Consider the following 19,361-nt stretch of genomic DNA (forward strand, 5'->3'; position numbering starts at 1 on the left):
ACAGTAAACTGATTATAATTCTGGGCTGAATAAATATTTTAAAAGATATGTTGTAAATACTTAACTGAGACGTTCATAAATGAGAGGGGAAAAGGTAGGAAACCCCAGGGGTAAGAAATGAACAGAGATGAGGTTTCCCCAAGAAGGTTCCCAGTGTGGGTAAGCGTCCCCAGGTTAGTACTGCAGGGATCTGGGGCAGCGCCTTCTCAGGGTACAGGGTCTGCATGTAAACAGAAGCAGGAGACCTGGAGCCCCAGCAGCTGTGCCCTGATGTTTCATGGCTTCCTCTGTCCAGTCTCACGCAGAGTTGAGACCTGAAAACACACAGCCGATGTGTCATGAAGAAAACCTCAAAATATGAACTTGCTTTAAAATGATCCTGGGTTTGCACTTCACACACATAAAGGCAAATACTTGAGAGAAATGTGGTTCAACCAACAATCCCAGTGTTCCCAAAGATAAAGCACAATTGAACAAGGACTTAATATAAACGCTCTTAAACACACGCACACAGACTCACACACCCACTCACATACACATGCACTCACACACACATACTGTCACATACACACCCACACATGCACATACAAACACACACACACAGACTCACCCACTCACATACACACACACATGCACTCACACACACATACTGTCACACACACACCCACACATGCACATACAAACACACACACACTCACCCACTCACATACACACACACACACACACGCACTCACACACGTACTCTCCACACACCCGCACATCCATACGCAAACACACTCTCATACACATGCACTCACACTCACACCCACCCACACATCCACTCACATACACACATGCACTCACACATGGAATCCCACACACGTGCATACACAAACACACACGTACACACACACACACACTCAGGAAAACAAGGCAGCATAAGCATGAGCTGGAAGACGAAACAACCCAAAAAACAGATGTAGAAAAGGACATGGGGCTTCTGAGATTCAGACCGTGAACTGCACAAATTATAAAGACAAAGATTGAGATGCTTAACTATCAAATTAGAAAATGTCGTTTATCAAAGACAAAAAGAAAGGGTGCTGTATCTTGTTTAGGAACCAGTGTTAAGTCTCCTAAGATAAACAGCGTTCTTGTATATTATGTTCTAAAAGTTTTAATGGTTTGTCATTCATATTTAATTGTTTAACTTACTTGGAATTGATTTTTATGTAAGGGGTATTGAAACCTAATTTTGAATTTTTATATGTATAAGCAAGCTATCTTTGCAATTTGATCATCAGAAGAGTTTATAAAAATAAAGCCGTGACAGGTATATTTTTATTTTTAACCTTATTTTCTATGTAGTTAGAATGCTTAAGGATTCCTATATTTGCAGTACCAAGAGGGAAAATGAAAAAGCACCAGACAGATTATAAAAATAATAGAAGAATCCTATAAGGATTAGATTTACCATGAGTGCAAAGTGGACTTTTCTGGGTAGAGAACTTTTCAAAAGATTAAAAAAAAAAAAGACCCTGTTTTGTAATCAAGGTCAGGTTTTCTCTGAGATCAGGGAGTCGGTGCGTTCTGTGCAGCAAGAGCTTTTTCTTACTCAAATCTTACTCAAATGTAAAACCATAGTGTCTTATGCAGTGCTGGGAATGTACTAGCTATGCTACAATTATAAGTTGAACAAATGAAGAAATGACCTGGTTGCCATCCTATGTTCTTAAAGGTATTGAAATGTCCTCATCGATGATGTTGATCAGCTCTGGATGTAGGTGTGGGTATGGAGATCACTCCATTGGTATTGACAGGGTGTTCTTCCATGGCCTCCCTGCTACAGTGTTAGGGACAGCATTAGGGAAGACAGTCCCCTGGGTGCACTGTCTGCCCATGTGCCAGTGGCTCATGTGAAGACGGAGGCAGTGAGATTGAGGACGGCAGAGGCGGCCCATGGACACCCTGACTGGCAGTTGCTTTTATATGTGGCTAATGTTAACTCTTGCTGTTAATAATTCCTGTGTGATACCATGTAGCAGGAAATAGATGTAACCTTAGAGAGTGCATGGGCTTATGGATGTCCATAAGCACGTGTGTGTGTGTGTGTGTGTGTGTGTGTGTGTGTGTATCTCCAAAGAAATTTATCATTAGCTGTCACTTGTTTACTTTCCATGAAAGGTGTTTCCTCTGTGAACTAATTTGTCAAAACCATGCCAAGTGTCACAGTGTGCCTCAGGGAGGTCTTAGACCACCCAAGCCAAAAAGGGGACCAGCATTGTTTATGTTCTGTTCTTTAGGTGAAGATTGGCACATTGAACCAATCAGGACTGTCTATTCATATTGATAATATTGTTAATGAAAATAAAAATGTTCTTATATGCTATGTTTTTCTTTTCATACGAGATTATTGTAATAACTGGAAACTGAAAATTTTATGTAAGTCAGAAACAATCATTTCTGCCTCCAGTTTTAATGTGAGAAATACAAACCACTAAAGTGTTAAAGCAGGAACGTTTCAATTTTCTGATTGATATATGCTGTGTTTTGTTGCTCACAGATACTAAATAGTTCAAAAAGCTACTGAAAAATTATTATAATTGGTTTCTTGGGTCTCTAAACTATATTCATTGGCTTGTCAACCATTTTCACAGTTTAGTGATTTCAAGAGTGTATCTGCAATTTTGCCTGCTATTTGTTATTTTTGGAATATATGTTCTATTTTTACTTCCTAGAATAAGTAATAGGACATGTATAAGGTCACAATTAAGTATGGAAGTTCCCACAGTTAGATCCTGCACTTTGTGTTGTGACAAATCTTTCTAATTACAAGCTTGGAAAAGTCCACACAGGTTACATCTACACAAGAAAATGCAAAGGTATTTTCTTTGTCAAAATGCTTGTATATTTACTGAGTGCATTTTAAAATGACCCCGACACTTCCAGTAAAAAATGTTTCTATTTTGAGAGGGTTTTTGCAAAGTACACTTTTCTTTGGTATCATATAAATTACCCTCTGAAGTAACACTGAGTCAAAAACTTACCCAGTGAATTAAAATTATAAAATTACTACTTTCTCAGCAAAGTGCTGGATGACTAACTTTAATTTTCTGAGTCTTTGGCAAGCATGTGACTGCATTAAAGAAGTCATCAATCTTCTTACTGATGACTCAGTGCAGTTCTGACTTCCATGAGGTCCATCCTGTGCCCTCCGGGAAGGCTGATATTCATTTACCCTTCCCCACGCCTTCCCCCGGATGCCTTCGCTTACACCCTTTAGCAGGCTTGTTTTGTGACAGTGGCCAGGGATGGGAGCTGAAGACGGTGGCTTCCATGCTCTCATCACAGATCTGTGGGGGGCCCTTTACCAGGTGACTCAGAGGAGGGAGGTCTGCTTTCCTCACGCTTCTCTCACCTTAAATCCAAACAACCCTCATGATACTTCACAGATACGGAAAAGATAATCCATTTTTTTAGGAATTTTAATGAATTTTTGCTGTTGAGGAATTGAATATACCCAAGGAAACTGAGCCAAACTGCAACCCTGACCCAAAGTTCAGCTGACCTGATGTCCAAACTGAAATCTGAATGAAAGCTTTCCTTCCATTTTATTATGCTACCAAGAAAGACAATAATTTCTCCCCTCAAAAACATCAACATAGCATAGACAAAACCCAACGTATTTTTTAAATACATGGAAACGAAGCAAAGACAGACATTTTTCTGGACCAAACCTGAGCCTACCCATTTTTTATTACTTTCTTGGATTCAAATCTAGCCGGTTAATCCCTCACCTTGTGACAAAGGACACAGATGGTGTGTATCCAATTCCCTGCTTCAGTTTTCCTATAGAGCTTCTCCTAAATGGGGAGTGTGACTGGGATGTCTCTGTGTGTCTGTGTTTGTTTTCTATTGCTGTGTAACCAATTACCACCATTGTAGAAGCTTAGGCTACATGCAATGTACTTTCCCACAGTTCTGTCCATGGTCGAGCTGGGCCCTGTGCTCTTGTCTCCCCTGGCTGCAGTCAAGGTGTCAGCCAGCCTGTTTCTTTCTGGAGCTAGGTGGTCGCATTCACGTTCAGCTGGTTGTCAGCAGAATCACTGCCTTTCAGTTGTGAGGCTGAGGCCACTGACCTCTCGCTGGCTCAGCAATGGTCCCGTGTCAGCTCTCAGCGGACACCCAGCTCCGTGCCACATGGGCTCCTCCATGTGACCCCTCTTGTTTCCAATTCCTTTTTCAGGAAGGGTGCAGTACCGTCCAGTGACTCACCGATGAGGTTGGTGAGACCAGGACAATCTCCCTTTTGATGAACTGAGTAGCCTATTCACGACAGTGACATTCCATGATATTCACAAGCTCAGGCTGCACACAACAGACAAGACCACACAGAACGTGAACCCAGGAGTAGGAAGCTTGGGGGCATCTGACTGGGATGCCTCTGTCAGGCCTTCGCCCACCTCAGTGTCAGTGTGGGATGTGCTGAGATGTGGCTTTCCTTTTTTTTTTTTTTTTTTGTGAGATGGAGTTTTGCTCTTGTTGCCCAGACTGGAATGCAATGGCATGATTTGGGTTCACTGCAACCTCCGCCTCCAGAGTTCAAGCGATTCTCCTGTCTCAGCCTCCCTAGTAGCTGGGATGACAGGTGCCCACCACCACACCCAGCTGATTTTTGTACTTTTAGTAGAGATGGGATTTCACCATGTTGGCCAGCCTGGTCTCAAACTCCTGACCTCAGGTGATCCACCCACCTTGGCCTCCCAAAGTGCTGGGATTTGAGGTGTAGCCACTGCGCCCGGCTGCGGCTTTCCTTTTTATGTGGTGACCATCTATTGGCTCCTGTACCCCAAAATTCCAGGACTAGGAGATTATTCTTTGGGACTACAGCATTCAAGACTAGAACTCAACACCAGTCAGACTAATGAATATGTTGGACTCTATTCTTCCCCAAAACATCTAACCTTAGTCTAAAAACATCAGAACACTCCCAGCTGAGGGGATATTCTACAAAACACCTGACCAACCCTCCTCAAAACTGTTAAGGTCATGGAAGACAAGAAAAGTAAAACAAATATATATTGGGTTATATATATTAGACATTTATATATATATATATATATATATATATTTTTTTTTTGTTTTTTTAAATTATATATGTATATACATATATATACACACACACACACACATACACACACACTGCCACAGCCAAGAGGATGCTAGAGAGCCAAGATGATTGACTATAATGTGGAAGAGAGAGGCAAGATGAAGCCATAACTCAGAAAATCTGAATACCATAGATATTTTGTTAATAATAAATAACAATGTATTCATCTTTGTAGAACACACTATTCAGTAATTGTAAGAAATGTGCTATACCAAAGAAGGATACTCACAGTAGAAACAGCTGAATGTGAGATTCATGGAAACTCTGTCCTTTCACCTTTTTGGTAAATGTAAGACTGTCCTACATTAGGAAGTATATTTAGGAAGGCTGTGTTGGAGTTGTGGGCTTAGAGGTGGCAGGTGTGAGAGACCTGGAGGAAGGCTGGAAGCTGACAGGAGAGTTGTGCAGGGGCTGGGGGCTGAGAAAACATATCAATTACTTTTTTTTTTCTGTTTTTGAGATGGAGTCTTGCTCTGTCGCCAGGCTGGAGTGCAGTGGCACCATCTCGGCTCACTGCAACCTCCGCCTCCTGGGCTCAAGCAAGTCTCCTGCCTTAGCCTCCCCAGTAGCTGGGACTACAGGCGTGCACCCCCACGCCCAGCTATTTTTTTTTATTTTTTATTTTTAGTAGAGATGGGGTTTCTCCATGTTGGCCAGGCTGGTCTCGATCCCTTGATCTCAGGTGATCCACCCGCCTCGGCCTCCCAATGTGCTAGAATTACAGGTGTGAGCCACCACACCTGGCCAATAACTTTTTAAAAGTAAGGAATGGGTTAGATTTCTCCAATCGTGTTTATTTCATATTAAATATGTGCATTGAAACAAGTTTTTGAGGATTAGAAAATCCAAGATGGATTTTCATCCATACCACAGCCCAGGGTGGGAACTCTTTTGGATGCTGAGAATATACTCGCCCCAAACAGAAGTGGCTCTGAGCCACGAGCACACACCTGGCATTAATTCCACTCACAGACCCCTTGGTTCCCTGCTGCAGAGAGATGATTTAAGGTTCCTGGAAGGTCACAGAGGTCTGTTCTTTTGCACCCTATCAGCAGACAGCTTGCCTCCTTAAACTATTCGAATAAGTAGAAGACGATGGAAACAGGGAAAGGGGCATATGTTTATCTGAAAGTCATTGGTGTCCCTACTCAAAGTCTTAGTGGCATCAAAGCAGACCTGTGTTTCCTAGAATATCACTCAAAATTGCCAAATCAACCTTTAACAAAATGCCAAAGTTTGTTCCTCTAGATACAGAATGTTGTAGGTTCTCCCTTAGTCAATTAACATTGTTTTATCTGTCAGTTATCACTGATTCTGAGTTGATGAGCACATTCTTGCAGTCTCATTTCTGCTTATCATCGCATACTCTTGTTGAATTATTCTGAACTCACAAGCATTTTGAAAGGCAAGACACATTGATTTCCTCATTATGTCAGGAAATGGCAAGTTAAGCAAATTTCTAAACCCTTTCAAACACCAAGGTCTGTTCAGAAGTGATAAGACAAGACACCGCGTGGAAGTTGGTGAGTTTTTGTATTGAAACAGTCCTCAGCGGAAGCATTTTTGTCCTGGAAATGTGTCCTCTCTCCATAACGCCGTAGGAGGGACTGGAGGAGGAGACAATTTAAGGGCTAATTCGCTTCTAGCATTTCTTAGCATTTTCACACTGTGAAAGGTGTGGGGAGAGGGCTTCCTGCTTCATTGTTTTACAATTGTTTTCTCCGCACAATTTTTCTAAAATCCTTATAAAGATTACTGCAATACAAAATAAATTAGGCTCATTAACCACAGATGCATGATGACAAAAGCAAAAGTCACATCAGGATTTTTAATCCACTATTAAATGTATAAGGTGCTCAAAATGTAAAAACTAGTCACTGCTTAAAACCTGAAGAATAGGAGATTGCCAAGGAAGAAAAGATGAAAGTTTGACTTGAAAGGTTTCCACAGGCCACTGCCAGACATTAAATCACACAAGGGCATTTTACCGAACAGGAATGATAGAAGTTGGTAAGAAAAAAAAAATAAGGAGAATAATAACAGTATCTTGGAAAAGTATAAATTAAAACGGCAGCCACCGGCTATCCAAAAGGTCAGAGGAATAAAAAAGGGTCTTCTGAGAATCACTGGTTTCAGAGCAGTAAGTGGAATTCTCCACAGCACAGGAAGTGGAAGGATTTTCATTCACATATGAAGGTTCTTTTGACATTTTCATTAACTGCAAAAAACACAAATAATCTAATCTATTAATCTAATCTAATCTAATAATCTAACGTATAAATCTGATTTGATTAATAAGTAGGAGAATACAGTACATTAAATGCTCATTTAGATGTTACAATTAAGCAGTACACAAAACATCGATTTTATTGCATCCTGGTGCTTTAAAACAAATTCTGTAAGTTTGTAAATGGGCAGGGGCCATGGTCACTCAGTTATATTTCTCCTGAGTCAGAAAATAGTGAAAACACCGACGAAGGAAGGCAGTGAGGTCCTAAAGAATTTTACAAGGTTTTAATTCAATTTAATTTAATAACTCTGAGTTAATGATAGAGTCAATATGCTCCTACCGAAATATGAGAGCTTGGACTGGATGACTTCACAGTAGTGTTTGTTATGTTGCTTCAACCTAAGCCTGTGATACCAGGTCCAGGACCATCATTTCACCCGCTATTTTCTAATTAATGTAGTGCAACCATCAAGAAGTACAGGAAAGTTAAACAACCTGAGAAGTTTCACTCACTGTCACTGGTACTGAAATCCACATTGCAAGGGTAGAGAGAGATTTGTGCAAGGTGCAGGGATGTGTAGCAATGGCAGCATTATACTTGTTTATGGGAAGGAAGGGGGCAATGGAAAAGCAAGCCAATAAATCTAACATGTATTCAAGCATCTGGCTAAGGACCAGTCCAGGACAAAAGAAAGAGAGATGGGCATAGCACGTGACACTCGCATAGTCTCTTTACACATCTTATCAGGTTGTGACTCAATTGCTGTACTAATCCCTCGTCCACAGTTGACGAAAAAGATGAACAGAGGGTTAAACACGTTAACCAAGCTAGCATAGTCAGTAACCTTACAGCTAAGACTCAAACCCAGGTTTTCTGACTCTGAATTCAAAAACTCACAGACCTATGCCAGGGGCAACCAGATTTACATGTGATTTTAATGGGTTATTTTGAGGACATCATAAATAATTCGGTAAGAAATTTTATTCTGAGATTTGGAAAATCAAGCCCTATCACAGCTTAAACACAGTGGTCACAATTTAAATATATTTTAAAATTCATGTGTTCCAGCTTAGGGCTTTGTTTTCAATCATTTTTTTCTTAATTTTTGATTTAAAACAACCTGTCTAAAGTTAATGGAACTCCTTATTCTGTGCCTTAAATAAGATGGGAGTTCCCTGAGAAAAGAAATGGAAGTTCTTAGCCGGCAGCTCCGTTGAATACCATGGAAGTCACGTGGATTCCAACACCCGCGGTCTTTCCCTTGGCTTTCAGTGTATTTCTCCTCTGAGGATACATTAGAACAAAAGTCATAGGAAAGGAAATTTAAATTTTTCTGCAGATTGAGCTAAGCCAAAAAGATGTGTGACATGCTCTTCTACATTTTTCCCTTCTCTAAAGTAACTTGTAAAGAACCCTGTTTTGTCAGATCACCTATATATATTTCAACATTCCATGATATTGCCTTGTCCTTCTTCATAAGCTTATAGGAATCCTTGAAAGTGGAATGTGTGATGTCCATCAGTGACTTCAGGGTTCGTGGAGCAAATGCTATGGTAGCACCGGGAAGAAGAGTGGGCGAGAGGTGACCCCAAAGTACAGGAATATTGCTTCTGACCTCACTTCCTCAGCTAGCACATCTAGTGTGTCACAGCAGAGTCCAGCAAAGGTAACCAACAACAGAGGGAAAACTAGACACAGGTGCCTGGAATAAGTAGGAAATGTAAGAACAGACAAAAAAACTGTAGCTGCTTCTCTGTATAACAGTATAAGCCAATGAGGGATTGTAAACTCAGGGAACCACCCCCAGTGCACACACGTTCAGACGCCCACAGGCTTACACACACACACACACTCAAACACACAGGCTCAAACACACACAGGCTCAAACACACACATGCTCAAACACACACAATAAACACAGCCTCAGACACACACCTGTGCAAACACACACACTCACACACCTGCTCAAACACACGCACACTCAAACACACAGGCTCAAACACACGCCCAAACATATATACCCACCCAAGCTCAAACACAGTCACACACTAAAACACACAGGCTCTCACACACACACACACACACTCAAACACACAGGCGCAAACACACAGTAAAACACACAGGCTCAAACACACTCACACACACACTCTCTCAAACGTACACATCCTCAAACACACTGGAGCTACGTTATTTGAGCAAGCATTTTAGGCCCCAGACCATGATTTAAGCATAAATTCAGTGCCTTCTTTTCTGAATTATGCTCATTTCAAGGTAATATAATCTTTACTTATTTCAAATGCAAAAAAAATCACTCTTCTCTGGAACTAAAAGAAACACAAAGTACAATCGCCCCACTCTTCATGTAACGCTGTGAAAGAATCCTGCTCATCAGAACGAATTCTAACGGGTCGCTGAATGTGAAGCTCACCTCACCAGCAAGCAGCGCTATCCTCCCTCGCCATCCTTCCTCCTGATCGCGCACCCGGCTCACCTCACCAATAAAGCGCGGTTTCCTCCCTCGCCATCTTTCCTCGTGGTCGCGCACCCGGCTCACCTCACCAGCAAAGCGCGGTTTCCTCCCTCGCCATCTTTCCTTGTGGTCGCGCACTCGGCTCACCTCACCAGCAAAGCGCGGTTTCCTCCCTCGCCATCCTTCCTCCTGATCGCGCACCCGGCTCACCTCACCAGCAAAGCGCGGTTTCCTCCCTCGCCATCCTTCCTCCTGATCGCGCACCCGGCTCACCTCACCAATAAAGCGCGGTTTCCTCCCTCGCCATCTTTCCTCGTGGTCGCGCACCCGGCTCACCTCACCAGCAAAGCGCGGTTTCCTTCCTCGCGATGGTGCACCCGGTTGGATTTCACAGTCATGGAAGTTCTGCTTTAAAATCCGTTTCTGAAGAAGTGTTAATGGTATTGTATGTCACCTTATCTTTTTTCTTCTTTATATGACATTGGTTTTTAAATTATAAGTCCTGGTGTATAATGAGATAAATTCACCAAAGCCTGGTTCGTGCCCCACAACGCCTTTGTCTCTTGGGCAACTGAGCCTTCTGGTAAGCAGGAGCTCTCAAGCCAGCTTTTTCCATGTTGCCTGTGTTACGCCCTGCGAAAGGCTACGTACCAGTGGTCCTTAATCGGTGGTGAAGTAATAATGAGAAAGAAGTGCCCATTAAGAAGCACCTTCTGTGTGGTGTGACATAGTATTTCACCACCTTCAGTTGGCCAATGTTTCTGATAAATAAAAAATATTATATGTATTTTACTAATAAGGAATCTAAGAATCCGTGACAAGAAATCTCGTGTCCTGGCTGGACTCTCTCCATGTTGTGCAAAGGGTTTTGGTGAGGGCTGAATGCTTCGTGGGCTCTTTCTGCTTAACCACACCATATGTATTAAAAGAAAAACAGGCCGGGCGCGGTGGCTCACGCTTGTAATCCCAGCACTTTGGGAGGCCGAGGCGGGCGGATCACGAGGTCAGGAGATCGAGACCACGGTGAAACCCCGTCTCTACTAAAAATACAAAAAAACTAGCCGGGCGTGGTGGCGGGCGCCTGTAGTCCCAGCTACTCTGAGAGGCTGAGGCAGGAGAATGGCGGGAACCCGGGAGGCGGAGCTTGCAGTGGGGCGGGCCCCCTCGCACTCAGCCCGGGGGGGATAGCAAAGCTCGCCTTCTCAAAAAAAAAAAAAAAAAGAAAAGAAAAACAGTGGTCTTGCCTCAGAATGGTAATTTTCAAATATTTTCAGTAATTGAAACTTTTGCTTTTTATTAATGTAAACAGAATGAATTTTTTTTAAATGAGTGTATATTTTGGAAAGGATCCTTACTCAGGGACCCTGCTTCAATAATTTTAGAGAGACTTGGATTTTCAATGCCAAAAAGAAGAAAAAGAAAGACAAGCTTAAGAATACTGTCAGACTAATGCATTTGCCTGTTGTGTGTGTATGTATAAACACGCGCATATATAATTTGCCTAACTACCAACAAAATCTTTAGAGGTGAAGATAGAATGATGGGTTTCAAAATTTCATGTTGCCTAAAATGCCTTCCTAATTTTTCGTTTTTTATTAGTTTTTTTTCAACTGCAAAAGATCTCGATCATGATAAACTGCTTGCTCGATCTGATTTGCTGTCCTTGTCACCTATAAGCAAGACACATAAAACCCTGTAAAAAAGCATTAGAAAACAAATATCTAAACAAACAATAGGTAAATGCTATCCAAAGGTCTGTATGTCAGTGGTTATATGAAGGTGATTAGGATCACTTAGTTAAAATATTTTCATACATTTGGGAAAACAAATAAAACCAAATATGTCTGGGAAAATGTTTCTTGATGCATGCCACAAAATATTTATTTGCTCAAAATATTTATATGGATGATCTGAGAAACAAATATGGGTTACTTATTTTTCCATGACTGTGCCAGGGGTAATAAAAGATTAGATTAGTAAGTAAAAAAAAAAATAACTTTTCCTAGTGAAAATGTCAGAGCTTATAAGATAAGAACAAAGCAATACTTTATTTTAGGCCAAATACATATTTCAGTTGAAAATAACATAATAGCTATCATACAAGGGATGGGAAAACACATTTTGGTAGTGTGCATTAAATCAGTTCCTTAGAGGAATGGTAGCTCAGGTATTCACTGCTAAGGGATATAGAAAATAATCTATAACTCCACTGCAAGCACAGAAAAGGGCTCCTTACTCATTCTCAGCATGAGGATGGCAAAACACCAGGCAAGATTCCCTGGGGGCAGGTTGGCAGACACTCTGAACAGGACACAGCCTGGGGACAGGTTGGCAGACCCTCTGAACAGGACACACCCTGAGGACAGGTTGGCAGACCCTCTGACCAGGACACACCCTGGGGACAGGTTGGCAGACCCTCTGAATAGGACACACCTTGGGGATAGGTTGGCAGACCCTCTGAACAGGACACAGGCAGACCCTCTGAAAAGTAGACCTCTGAACAGGACACACCCTGGAGAGAGGTCGGCAGACTCTCTGAACAGAACGCAGGTGGACCCTCTGAACAGTAGACCCTCTGAACAGTACACAAGTGGACCCTCTGAACAGTACACAGGTGGACCTTCTGAGCAGTACACAGGTGGACCCTCTGAACAGTAGACCCTCTGAACAGTACACAGGTGAGACAAGGACATTGGCACTCTGCCCTCAAGCACCACTTGTCTGGAAAGCACATCCCTGGCACATCTCTAAGAAGAGGACACCGCTGAGGCTGCAGTGTTCTGCCTGCAAAAGGTTTGAGCAAAATAATTATGCAAATGGTTTATTGGTATATTCCGTGGCTGTGTGCTCCCCGTGTGGTTCAAAGTAAAGCCTTCGCTTTGGTGTTAAAGATCCCATATGCCAGAATAGATCAGATTCTCTGTACGTTTAACCCAGCAGGTCATTAAGCTGGAGATCTTGATTTGTCAGCAGTCATTCCTCTATCCAGGGCCTCTCAGGTGCATGCTTATCAGTTTGCTATTGATCTGAACGGAAAGTGATTTAAGCAAAGAATTGTCTTCACCTCTGAAATATGGCAAAGCTGAGAACAAATAGAAATACAAGCACATTTAGGAATGCAGCAAATCCAGTTCTCTTATTTCTCTTCCAACTCCTGTTAGAACATTAACATCCTGTGAAGAGCAAGAAATAGAAGCTAGATTCGCTAAATTATTTCCTCTTTTTTGTAGAAAAGGAGCTTGAAAAAATATGCTTAAAGACGTTCTGATGAATTTTTATTATCATTCTCCCTCTCTGTCTTCACTGATAATCATTCTCTTCTGAATAGTTAACACTGAAAACTTTTGCAATAAAATTCAAATTAGTTATATAATTAGAGTCAATTATGTTAAAGGGGGAAGAGGGACTTCAATTTTCAGCTTTTAATTCTAGAGTTCTCCAAATAGTAATTGACACAGAATACAAACAATTCCAATCAGGGAAATTAGAATGAGTACCCTCACCTGTCCCTGATGTGAACGGAAATTGGCAGGAGCAGCACACACAGAATAGTAAAAGACTGTCCTCGATTGTAAATGGACGAGGTCCCGCAGAAGACTGAAATCTTGAGCCCAGCCCCACTTTTCCTATAACACATTCCAGGCTGCTTCAAGGCACAGGAATAAACCGTAACACTAGAATGCTGCCTTCATAAGGCTTTTCCACAGTCTCCTCATTGTGCACATTTTTATTGAACTCACGGTGCATAGAACCCATGCCAGCTGTCTGTCCATTTCTCTCTATATGTGGTTTGGATTGACCTTATTCTTGGTTCCATATTGCCATTTAAACATGTGCTGTTACTGAATTTCTCAGAAATCAGTCTGGTTCCCCCAACTTGCTGTCGTGCTATGAAGGCGTTCTCACCTTAGCCTTGCTTGGATATTGAGCACTAGGCTTTGAAAACCAATAGGTCAATCATAATTTTAATTCTATTTTATTACTATAGATGTTATAAGGTATGGACATTTTGTTCTGAATTTCATATTATTTCTAAATTTGTTTTCTGGCTTTTCACCTCTTGACCTGAGTACAGCCTCCTTGAGAAAAGGTTCAGGTTGCACTGCAGAACCAGGGGCCCGGTGGAACAGATAATACAACTGGTTGACGTACTTTGTCATGGCATTCTGAACACCATCTCAAAGACCAGTGGTACTAAAATCTTAGTTACCTTGACATAGCCGATGAGTTAAGAATGCAATGATTTTAAGGTGCTTTAAAAAAAATAGGCTGACAAAACCAGTTCGTTCAGTGAAATAGCTAAGGCTCATTTTTATTCCATAATTTAGTTTCTCTCCTTCTTTTTTAAAAAGAAAACTAGGTCAGCAAAATTGTGGAAGTGTTGTATAATAATCACTACAAATCACTTAGAGTTCTGGTTCAAGGGGTTTTAACCTGGTAATAAATTATCCTTCTGAGATGAGACTCAGAGTTAATTATGTCCATTACTCTAATTTTATTTCATATATAGAGGGGAACTAAGGAGAAAGGATCACAAATAACTCACCACCAAAAGCAGCTACATTTTCCCTTTATTATACTAAAGAATATTCTAAATGGACCACACCATCCCCAACAGTGGGCCTTTCATTTTATGCTGAACAAAGAACCAAAAAATTGACTGATAGGAGAGCTGAGAAGTAATTTTTCTATTTGTGACATCCGTGAAAACCACACCATGTCATCATCGCTCCTCCCAGGGCATTAAGAAAGAATCTGTCCTTCCCAGCCAGGAATTTTATACTAAACCTGGGATGGTGGGCTCCCTACCCAATGACTTGGGCTGTAACACAGGGAAAGCCTAATTATTAATCAATCCAAATTCTCCCTGAAGTTGTAGGTAGCTCACCAAATCTTAATCAAGTAAGCCTGATCAGAAATTCAAACAAAAAATACCTATATCCTTTACTGAAAAATCAACCTAAGTATCTATGCTGTCTCTACAATGAAATGGGGTTTCTGAGCGATTACTCTATGAACCTCAAGTATTTCAGTCATTAAGAAGATATGATTATTAGTCTGTACTTACTTGTGATGGAAATGTAACTTGACTATTTTAGAATAATTTCTAAGCACTCAGCCTTAAAAACAGATGGCTTCTCAGATAGAATTTGTCATTGCTCAACAAGAATGCTTGAAGCTGTTACATAGTTCCTTAGCATTTAGGGTAATAAATGTACGTGCTAGCTAGGTGCAGTGGCCCATGCCTGAAATCCAACACTTTGGGGGCAGGAGGATTGCTTGAGGCCAGGAGTTCAAAACCAGCCTGGGCAATATAGAGAAACCCCTTTTCTACAAAATAATAATAACAATAACAATAAATTAGTTAGGTGTGGTCACGTGCCTGTGGTCCAAGCTACTCAGGAGGCTGAGGTGGGAGGATTGCTTGAGCCCAGGAGGTTGAGGCTGCAGTGAGCTGGGATTGTACCAATGTACTTTCGTCTGAGTGACAGAGCAAGACCCTGTCTTGGTAAATAAATAACCAAATTCATAAAAATAAATATTCATGCTATATATGCTGTTTTGCAGTAGAGAACATATACTGTAAAATACACCAAATTTGAAATTTTTCTATGGGACATTTTACTTTTTTCAAAGATGTTAACATTTATGTCTGCCAAACTTAATCTCTTTTTTTGTATTTTTATTTCTTGGAAGATTAGACCAGATCTTCTCTTCTATGCTGTGATCAACTAAAAAATAAGCCTGTAATGCCTTCATATGAAATTTGAAAATATATGCATGTGAAGCATACAGGTCTTTCTTACTCCAGCTAAGCTCTCCCACAAGAACTCTGTTTTTGAGGGGCACAAACATCAGATATTCCAAGCCGTGGGCCCCCAGCTCCCTTGAGCATATCTAGAAATCAGTCATTCTGGTGGGAAGACTTGCTGAATTTTCCAGACTGGGTGTTTTACACAAAGTAGCTCTAAAATTTTTCTGTAATCATTGCCCCCAAAATTGTTAAGTAAATCTCTCTTTTGTGCCTGGTAGCATGCCCTGTGATACCACCTTACCCAGGTGGCAGCACTTCCTGTGAATTGGTCAGTAAAAAGGAGCCTGGATGTTTCCACACTGATGGTTGCCAAGCCACGGAGTGAGACGCCAGGTCTCCTTTCCTTGGGCCTGCTGTAGTGTGGGCAGCTAGGACAGGGCCCCCTCCTCCATCATCCCTCTGAAAAGGAGGAAAGCCTCTCACTCTTATTTTGGATGCTCCCGGGGACATCTCAGGCTTTCTCTCTCCTATTCTACGGTCTTCTTCCCTAGAACTTGATTCTGTGTTTGCCGAGGGAGATACATTGATTGTGGGACCTCCAGTTCCTGTGACTCTTTATACTTAACGGGCATAGGTGGCACCAGATTTTGTCTTTACAATGTTGTGTGTTTCATCCTCAATTTTGAAACCAAACTGACAATTTCATGGCACTAAGAAAAGAGCCACCCAGGCAGAACATCATTGAAAGCAAGACTAGCAAGGCTGTTTCTGTCTTATAAAGCGCCCAATTTGAGATTGCAGAATAGGGTTACCTCAGCAAATAAAAGAATAAACCATCATATTAGCAGAGATTGCAGAACAGGGTTACCTCAGCAAATAAATGAATAAAAGAATAAACAATTATATTAGCGGAGATTGCAGAAAAGGATTACCTCAGCAAATAAAAGAATAAGCAATTATATTAGTTTAGCTAATACAATTATGGCTGAAGTTTGCTTTAACAATATAATGTTATATATATGATTATATATAATGTTATATGTTATGTTATATATACGTTATGTTTATATATAATATATATTAGCTAATAATTTGTGTACTTGCAAATTTGTTATAAACTAATTTATTATACCTAATAAATTAGCTCATAACAAATACATATAGTTATACATATTATATATATTAGCCTACAACAAATTAGCAAATATACAGATAACAAATATACAGATAACAAAATATATTATAATATATATAAAAAATATATATATATATATGATAATCCAGAGTTGCTTGAACAATTAGGTGAAAGATGGATGGAAACTTTGTAATAGATGGGTCAGACTGACAACACTTTAAACCACTGATCATTAGTTAATTACAATGAAAAGTAGAATAACTGGACATTTTTTTCAGAGCATAAGTAAAAAATGAACTTTATAGAAGAAAGATACTTAAGAAACATGTTAACCAAATGAAAATAGTTTTGATATAGAATATTTAAAAATTATTTATTTTAAGTGTGAGGATAGTATTATAGTTATGTTTATTTTAAAAAGCACTAATCTATTAGAAATTCTAAATAATTATGGGAGAAATTATATGATGGCTGAAGTTTGCTTTAACATATTTAAATAAATAAAAAACAATGTGTTATAAAAGAAGAAACAAGATTTGTGAATATTGATAATTACTGAAGTTAGATAATGGGAACATTACTTTTTTTTTAATTCTGCCATTTTTCTAGAGATCTCCACATGTCACTTGTTTTGTTTGCTTTTTCGGTCACTGTGGACCCCACTGATAACTCTTAGGCTTGACTCTGGCATTGTTTTTATTATCTAAACATGTTTCCAATATTTTCATACTGTGCTCTTATGCGAAGCTGCCAAACCAGAGGTTGGCAGGTCACGCGGTCTTGGCCTCTGGCAATCTTAGCAGGGTTTCCAATGGGTTTGTTGTGTGGAAAGTACCAAGGATCATCCTTGGTCCCATAAATCATTAGCCGCTCCTGAATTCCCACTAGAAAGCACAGAGCCACATAACACTTCTTTTGGATGCCCATGAGGACAATACCTGGGTCTCATTAGGAGGCTTCGTCCTGTGTGTTGGCTCAGATGAAAAGGGAGAGTGGAGTGAATCTTGGACTGATGATTGTAACCCATCCCGTAAGCAGCCATTGCAGGGGCTCCAGGGAAAGGGAAAGAAAGTCTGCGTCTCTGGGGCAGAGGTTTGGGCTACATCTGCTGACTCAGAGGGTCCAGGGGAATCCGGGAGTTTGAGGGTATCGTCCATCCCTTATTTCAGAGTTCTATTCATTCCCTATGAGATATAATACTCACAGCAGGACAGCTGTCAATTGAGCTTCTTTATATATCCACGACTCCTATAACCAGATCTGGAGCCTTATTTTCAGCAGTCTTCCCTCGGCTGTAGGAGAGAATTGTTTAATTGCTGTTTGGAGACCATCTGGCACTTATAAAATATGCTGAGTCAACCTCAGGAATGATTACTCACTGACCCATAGTGAACGTGGAAACTGCTGTACAGAATACCACAGATTCACAACTTAAACTCAAAAGCATATTTCTCAGTCCTGGGAGCTAGAACTCCAGGACCCAGGTGTCATCAGAGTTGGTTCCTGGTGAGGTCTTGCTGTCTGGCATACAGGGGGCCACATACTCACTGTGTCATCTTCACTCACACGCACCTGGCTGTACCTGTTTCTTCTCTGTGTGTACAAAGAGACAGACAGACAGAGCGAGAGAGAGAGAGAGAAACAGATCCAATGCCTCATCTTATAAGGGCACCAGTTCTACAGGCCGAGCGAGGGCCCCACCCTTATATCTCATTGAGCCTTCATCACCTCCTTAAAGGCCACATTGGGAGTTAGGGCTTTGACATATAAATTTGGTGGGACAGAATGTACACCATATCAGATGGGATATAAGCAGACTGAACATTAGGAAGATTTTTACTGGAAGGAAAATAATAAGGGGAAAATAAATCTAGAAGATTGGAAAATTAGTAAGGGAGCTATTAAGAGATTCCACAGACGATGTACTGGAACCATGGTCTGAACACTGATTAGAGTTATGTAAAAACATTCTGAAGAGAGATTTAACATGAATTAGTGAGTGATTTTTGTGTGCAGAGTTGGGAGAAAGCTGAGCTATACGAGATGACCGCGAACCCTTCCATGAGGTCCTTGATGTGCCAGAGTGAGCGATACAGAACAGCTGAGCCACATGAGATGACCACAGACTCTTCCATCAGGCCCTTGGTGTACCACGGTGAGCGGTAAGGAGCAGCTGAAGGAGGACATATGAAAGAGAAAGGAGGTGTAGTTCTGGGCATGTGTAAGTAAAAACGAAACACAGGCGTGTACTTAAAAAGTGTTTGAAGGTCCAACTATGCAGAGAGGTCCTTGCGGGGAACTGGAGAAGCAGAAGAAAGGGAAGGAAAATCGAACATCTCAGGGTAGAGGAAAGGTCATGGCTGACAAGCACAGAAGTGAAGGCCACCAGCAACAGTTCAAACCACTTCCCCTCACGTGGGAGACACAACAGTGGTTCTGTAACCTGGAGCTGGGACTTGGAAAAGGAGGTCCAGTTCTTCTGTAACTGGAACCATCGTGATCTGCTGTCTCCTGAAAACTGGCTGGCTGACAGTGCACAGAACCAGGGCTTACCCTGCAAATGCCCGTATTCGATGCTAGGATGTTTGAGTGCAAGCCTATCTCTGTAGAAGTGAGCACTA

The 19,361-nt window shown here is 41.1% G+C and overlaps 1 long non-coding RNA gene across 1 annotated transcript in view; it reads left to right on the forward strand.

The window, feature by feature from the left end:
- The first annotated feature begins 10,226 nt into the window (after positions 1–10,226).
- The window catches only part of LOC131381466 (uncharacterized), a 66,196-nt gene continuing 57,061 nt past the window's right edge, over positions 10,227–19,361 (forward strand). The window contains exon 1 of the long non-coding RNA XR_009210217.1: positions 10,227–10,290. This is a non-coding gene — a long non-coding RNA (uncharacterized LOC131381466). The remainder of the gene's footprint in view (positions 10,291–19,361) is intronic.

The sequence above is a fragment of the Hylobates moloch genome, unplaced genomic scaffold (assembly GCF_009828535.3).
Source record: "Hylobates moloch isolate HMO894 unplaced genomic scaffold, HMol_V3 SCAFFOLD_2, whole genome shotgun sequence".
Classification (NCBI taxonomy): Eukaryota; Metazoa; Chordata; class Mammalia; order Primates; family Hylobatidae; genus Hylobates; species Hylobates moloch.